Genomic DNA, 7,650 nt, shown 5'->3' with positions numbered 1-7,650 from the left:
ACAGGCACAGTTCAGAGCTATGGCAGCTTGATGCTGAGATGCTGAGTGTAGCTACCAGAAAAGAAGCTTGGCAGTGCCACTCCTGCTGCCCAGGGATGTGTGCTGCTTCTATGACGCTTGCTGCAAAACAAACTCTGGACACTATTTTTGCTTTTAGCATTCTTTTGTAAAAATGAAAATCCTCTTCAGATTTCTTTTGCTTATCGAAAACAGGTAGTAATGTAGGTCTTTTATAAAAGTAAAGTGGCATAAAGTAAACTTTCAATAATCGGGGTATATCTGTATTTGGCAGAATTCTTCAGTGAAACCATCTGGGTCTGTAGATTCCTCTTGGGGGAATTTTTAAGTTACAAAATCAATTTCCTTAATAGTTATGGAGCTATGTAAATTTTATGTTTCATATTGGGTGAGTTATATTAGTTAGTGCTTTTTGAGAAATTGGTCCATTTCGTCTAAGTTGTCAAATTTATGTGTGTAGAGTTGTTCATAGTATTCACTTATCCTTTTGATGTCTGCAGGGCCTGTAGTGATAGTCGCTGCTTTATTCTGGACAGGCAAAAATGTGATCTCTCTTTTTCCTTTGTCAGTTTTGCTAGAAGTTTCTCAACTTTATTGATCTTTTCAAAGAACCAGCTTTTCTTCCTCCCATTTGACCTTCTCTATTTAAAAATTTTCTGTTTTCTATTTGCAGCAACATGGATGGACCTAGAGATTATCATACTAAGTGAAGTAAGCCAGACAGAGAAAGACAAATACGATATGGTATCGCTTATATGTCGAATTAAAAAAAAAACAACAAATTAACTTACTTACAAAACAGAAATAGACTCAGAGACATAGGAAACAAACTTATGGGATGAATTAGGAGTTTGGGATTAACATATACATACTACTATAACATAAAATAGATAACTAATAAGGACCTACTGTATAGCACAGGGAACTATACTCAAAGTTTTATAATAACCTATAAGGGAAAAGAATCTGAAAAAGAATATATATACATACATACATATATATATATATATATATATACACACACACACATATATATACACATATATATATATATAACTGTGCTGTACACCTGAAACGAACACAATGTTGTAAATCAACTATCCTTCAATAAAAAATTAAATTTAATTTAAAAATAAACATTAAAGATACTTTGTTAAGTATAAATAAATTTTCTGTTTTCAATTTCATGGATTTCTGCTCTTTATTATCTTTATTATTTCTTTCTTTCTGCTAGCTTTGTGTTTATTTTGCACTTTTTCTAGGTTCCCGAGGTGGAAGCTTAGATTATTCTTTGAGATTTTTCTTCTTTACTAATGTAAGCATTTAGTCCCGTAAATTCCCCTTTCAGCACTGCTTTAGCTGTGTCCCACAGATTTTGGTATGTTGTAATACGCCTCATCTTCATTCAGTTCAATGTGTTTTTTAAATTTACTTTGAGACTTTGCTTGGACACACGGACCATTTAGAAATATGTTGTTTATCTTTCTGAGTGTTTGGAGATTTTCCTGTTATCTTTCTGTTGTTGATTTGTAATTTGATTCCACTGTGGTCAGAGAACACACTCTGTATGATTTCAACTGTTTTAAACGTGTTGCAGTTTGTTTTATGGCCCAGAGTATCTTGTTACCCCTATTCAGTGCCAGGCGCTTGAAAAGAATGCGTGTTCTGCTGTTGTTGGGCAGGGTAGTCTGTAAATGTCAATTAGATACTGTTAGTTATGGCGTTTTTTAGTTCTTCTCTATCCTTGCTGATTTTCTGACTAGTTGTTATATCAGTTGCTGAGACAGAGATGTAGGAGAGGGGAAAATTATATAATGTTAGGACATCTGCAAGCTTTGTGACTTTGGGAAAGCCAACTAAGCTCTTTGAGTCTATTTCTTCATCTATGAAATGGTGACAAAAATACTAAACTCTCAGGATTATTTGGAGGATTTAAATAATGAAGTAGATAGTCCAACAAGTGCCTGGCACTGAATAGGGGTAACAAGATCTTAATCAATAGGGTTAAACTGACCAAATCTTGTTTCTATCCAAACAGCTAAGGGAAGAGCATCCCAAGGAAGAAAGGTAACTGAGAGGGCATCAAGGGGTTTTTGTTTGTTTGTTTGTTTGTTTGTTTGTGCCACACTGCGCGGCTTGCAGGATCTTAATACCCCAACCAGGGATTGCTCCAGGGCCGCTGCAGTGAAAGCACCGAGTCCTAACCACTGGACCGCCAGAGAACTCCCAAGGCATATTTTTAACCCCAAAGTCCATCATACCCAGGCTCAGGCCTATCCCTCCAGAGGTCTCCCCATCTCCCACCCTGGGCTCCTCAGATCCTTCTGTCTGCCGACTGTAAAAGGTCTTGGGACCCAAGGATTGTCCACTGAATGCATTCTCGATTTCTGAGGCTCAATTATTTTAACAGTAAATCTATCAGCGAGAATCAAGTCCAAATTTTAAAAATAGATATTTAGTACTCCACCTAGAAATAAAGAATGTAACAAAGTACGCTTTGGGGCTGGCTCCACCTCACCTCCTCTTGGGGCTCTATTGCAGAGAAACAACAGTCTAGCAACCAAAAGCATTAAAAGTAATCCTAATATTTACTTACATTTTTCAAAGATCCCCTTCATAAGCTACAATAATATCTCTTGAGATCTCCATTCCCAGGATAGTCTTTTTAATAAATGGTACTGGGTCAATTGGAAAGCCATATAGAAAAAAAAAATTAGCCCCTACATTACACCTTACACAGAAATAAATTCTAGATGGGTTGTTTTTAGAAGAAAACATAGGAGAATGCTTTAATAGCCTCAGAGTAGGCAAAGAGTTTTTTTCAACGGGACACAAAGAGCACTAACTATAAGGGAAAGAATAGATAAATTAGACTATATTAAAAATTAAAACTTCTATTTATCAAAAGACACCCTTAAAAGAGTGAAAATGCAAGCCATAGAATAGAAGATATTTGTAATACATTTATCTGGCAAAGGACTCACATCTCGGATATATAAAGAACTCTTAAAAATCAATAAGAAAAATGTAATTTTTTAAATGGGCAAAAGACTTGTACAGACATTTCACAGAAGAGAATATTCAAATGGGCTAATAAACATATGAGAAATTGCACAACTTCATTTGTCACCAGCAATTGCAAAATGAAGCCACAATACAATGTGACTACATACCTGAAGAGCTGAAAGTAAATATCAAGTCTTGACAACATAGCCAAATATCTGGAAACAACTCAAATGTCTATCAGGAGCAAAACAGGGAAATTGTGGGTATACACACAAGGGAATATTATAAACAGCAAGAATGAATGAACTACAACTATAGGCAACAATATGGGTGAATCTCACCAACATGACACTGAGGGAAAGAAATCAGAGACAAACAGAGTACATACTGTGTGAATCCACTTCTGTAATATACAGAGAACTGTCAAAAGAAATCTATTAATTTGACTACAGGCAGATATTGTTATCGATGGAAATGCTCAGTAAACAACCTGTAACAGGAATAGAAAAGAGTTTTGGTTTTTTTGGTTTTTTTTTTTTGCGGTTACGCGGGCCTCTCACTGTTGTGGCCTCTCCCGCTGCGGAGCACAGGCTCCGGACGCGCAGGCTCAGCGGCCATGGCTCACGGGCCCAGCCACTCGGCGGTATGTGGGATCTTCCCGGACCGGGGCACGAACCCGTGTCCCCTGCATCGGCAGGCGGACTCTCAACCACTGTGCCACCAGGGAAGCCCCATCTTTACAGTCTTGATCGTGGTAAAAACCCATCCACTTCTTTGCCTTGTTGCCTGACCAATGACCTGCATCTGTCCTATCTGAAGATCCAGGGACCAGCTTCAGAACATGCTGGAAGGAGGGCTTGGCTCTCTGGTATGAACCTTGTAAATTATCCTATGGACATCAAATCTGCTCACCCATCCATCCATCCACCCATCTATTCATCCATCTACCCATCCATTGTTTCAAAATGTATTTGTTGAGTATCAGCTCAAGAGGCTGAAGAGGTGCATATGGACACCCATACAGACAGACCCTGACTTCATGGAAGCTACTCTGGTGGGGGATGTAGGGAGGTTAACAGGAGAATAAAATGCAGTGTGATATGTGCTGTGACAGGGTCTTCTAGTGCTAACTTAGGAGCAGTGCAACTGTAACTGCTTTCTCTTTCACTCTGTGATGAGAGTTCACAAAGGAAGTTTAGTTTTAGTCTGAGACTTGAAAGATTAACAAGACTTAACCAGTAAAGTGGGGAGAGAGAGGCAGGGAGAATGTGTCTGAGAGAAGCAAGGGCATAGACAACTTCCTGGAGATCGTAGAAAATGCAGTTAAGGATCTGAAAACAGTTGAGCCAAGGCAGAAGTGGTAAGAGCTGAGGCAGAGGAACACAAGGAGAGGATCTTGTAGGGTTGTTTAAGCACCTTGCAAGGTGCTGAGGGGGGATGTGAACATGTATAAGACAAAATGAGAGGACCCAGTTTGAGAGGCAGTGGAAGAAAGGGGAAGAGATCAGGGCCCCTGGGGTCAGATTCTGGGTGAACAAGATGCTCGGCCCCCTGCACAGTGTGGGACCCTGTCCACATCACCCTACTGTCTCAGGGCAAGCCAGCCACCCAGGAGGAGCACTTCCGGTGCTGGGGAATGCATCACCTTCCACCCAGCTCTGTTTTTTCTCTTGGGGAGGGAGATTCCTTGAAAATAGCACCAGTGAGGCTCCCTAACCCTGCTACCTGTGGTCTCTCTCTGTCCTTGAGAATACCTCTGCCCTCTATCTTCAATCAAGGATTTGAAGACAACCCTCACACCCTGTCTTCTCTTCTCTAGGCTGGGTAGTCTCAGGTCTTACAAATCATTCCTGGGGCTCCCTGCTGTGTCCAGCCATCCCTGTCTTTCCAGGTCCACTTAGGTTGTACCCCTGTGGGCCCCAGGCCCAACCTGCTCAACCCAGTTCCTCAGGAGCCTCTGTCTGAATGTCTGGCTCCCATGTCCAGGTGTGAACTTCCTAAACTCACCTTTGGGCCACAGCCTCAGCCCCCAGCTCTATCTCCAGCTTATCTGCCAACTGCTCCTGAGGATAAACCGGTTCTTGTGAGCCAGAAAGCGTCTCTTCTCACCCTAGGGCTTCCTCAACTGTTCTTAGATGAACTTCTCAAGGAGGGTCAATGGTCACAGGGCACTCCTCCCTGAGATAGTGCTGACGCCTGTCACCCAAAGGGTGACAAGGACAGAAGAAGGATAGTCACAGCACCTGCCATAGTCCATTACGGGTCACAAAAACAAGAATAGTTATTAATAGCATTAACTGAAGGAAAAGGAAGCGGGGCAAATGAGAATTGAACTAAGCCTGGTAGAGGAGGGCCCTGCCTGTGATTGCCGGGCAAGGGAAAGTTCTTGGAACACACGTGATAGATGGAGACTTCCCGCCTTTGAGATGAATTAGTCACTGATGGGGCCTGGCTGCTGGGGATGTGATAGTCCCCCTACACCAGTCCGCAAAAGAGAGTCAGCAAGGGTCCCAAGAGTCTATGACTTTGAAGGGGGCTGTACGTAAAAAGCTGGGGGGTCTCGGTGAAAGAGTGGTCATCTAATTTGCAGTCAAATGCTCTACCACTGAGCTATTCCCCCACAGGAGCCATCTAATTTGGAAAAATTGAGTTTTGTCCCGGCACCATCACAGGGGCCCAGGGCCCGGAGGGTAGGCAAAGAGCATGGATGGTCTTAGATATGAATCGGGTTCTCTCTCAGCTCACACGTGCTGTGTGACCCTGGTAAGGGACTTCACTGCTCTGAGCCTATACCACAGGGTCGGTGTGGAGAGTTGGGTAAACTGGGATACAGATTACACACATAGTGGATGTTGTCCCTCTGGGGGAGGCTCAGCCCTGCTCCCCTTGTGTCTCCTCCAGAGGCACAGGCCAGGGGAGAGGCCTCCTCCAAGGGCGAGACAAAATCAGGGAATGTCTTAAGTCTCTGAAACCCTTTGTCTCTCCCCGTGCTTCTGGATTCTTCCTCACCTTGCCCTGGGCAGGTGGCAGGTTGGCTGCGTGGGAGTGGAAAGGCCATAAATAGCCTGAATGGGGGCTGGGCGGGGGGATGGGGTAGGGCAGTCTGTCTCGTTGCACTGTAGCTTCCCACCAAGCCTGGCCCCAGGAGCCCTTTGACCTAGATCCATGCATAGCTCTCTGCCCACCCTGCAGAGGGCACTGGGGTCGGGGCAAGGTGGGGGGGTCTGTGTCACACAGACCTCACTGGCTCTAGGAGAATCTCATTGGCATCGCCGCCCAGGCCAAGCTGCTGTACTCCCTGGTCACCAGCTCTCAGACCTGGTCCCACACACTCACTTTCCAACCACTCAGAACCTCCTTCCTTTCACATCTTTGCCCAGGCTGTGTTGACTTCCCGAAACCATCTCCCTGAGACACCCTGCCTTCTTGTCCTGGCACACGGATCATCACACTTGAATAATCAACAGAAATATGGATTGAGCTTCTACTCTGAGCTGTTTGGGGTGGGGAGGTGGGAGGGTAGCAAGAGACAGAGGCTCTGGGTAGATATATCCACACACTCCATCCTCCAGGTCTTGGTTCACTCTTGCCGCTGCTTGTGATCATACCTCTGTCCCCTTGGGGCCAAATTAGACTCAACCTTCAAGACTTCACTGAGGTGTCACCCTTTCCAAGAGCCTTTGCTCAATACTCCTACTGTTTCCTTTCACCTGGAGTTGCCATACTGGTTTGGACCTCCCCAGGGCACTCCTAAAGCATGTTTGAATTCTGGCTGGCTTGTGTCTTGGGGCCTCGGTTACCCCAACTGTAAAATGGAATAGTAACACCTAACTCCTGGTGTGGTTGTACAGAGTAAATGAACTAGTAAACTAACAAGCTTGTACTGAATGCTGAGCAAATGTTAACTATTACCAGCGGCATTTTAATCCCTCTGCACCCTTAACACCGAGTCCAGGGCTGATGATATAATCAGTGTCAAATACTTGTTTGGTGGATGGATGGATGGATGGATGGATGGAGAGATTAAATGTGTTTCCAAAAAATGAAACAATCTTTGCCAGTGTCGCATGGGAGCTTGGGGTTGGGAGTGGGGGGCCAGGAAGAACCTACAAAAGTGAGCCTTTACTGTATCCCTATCATACATCAACAAGGAAGTGGCTGTTCCCAAATGAAGTCCTTGCAGAGGACTCCCCTGGCGGTCCAGTGGTTAAGACTCCACACTTCCAGTGCAGGGGGAGCAGATTCAAGCCCTGGTCGTGGAACTAAGATCCCACGTGCTGCTCAGTGCAGACAAAGGAATGATTGTCAGTGCATCACACAGCACACAGTGAATACGAGTTGGTCGGTTCCAGTGGCTCTGACAGTTTCCTTGATACCTGGAAGGAGAAGGGCTTACTGCAGCCCTTCCTCAGTCCTAGACTGGAAACCCCCAGAGGGCAGGATGTCTCTGGAGGCTGGGCTGCCCCACCCAAGGCCCTGTGTAAACTGCTCAGAGAACTCCTCTTTGGAGGAGTAAGAGAGAGGGGGACTGGGCTGGGGAGCGTGCTCTGGGTCTTGCTCCGTGGATGCCGGCTGTGAGGCTTCCCAGGCACCCTTCCTTCTGCTCCTTCCATATTCAGCCCTAAG

This window comes from Monodon monoceros, unplaced genomic scaffold (genome assembly GCF_005190385.1).
Source record: "Monodon monoceros isolate NGI ecotype Baffin Bay Population unplaced genomic scaffold, NGI_Narwhal_1 Super_Scaffold_9, whole genome shotgun sequence".
NCBI lineage: Eukaryota > Metazoa > Chordata > Mammalia > Artiodactyla > Monodontidae > Monodon > Monodon monoceros.
This window is presented reverse-complemented; position numbering follows the sequence as displayed.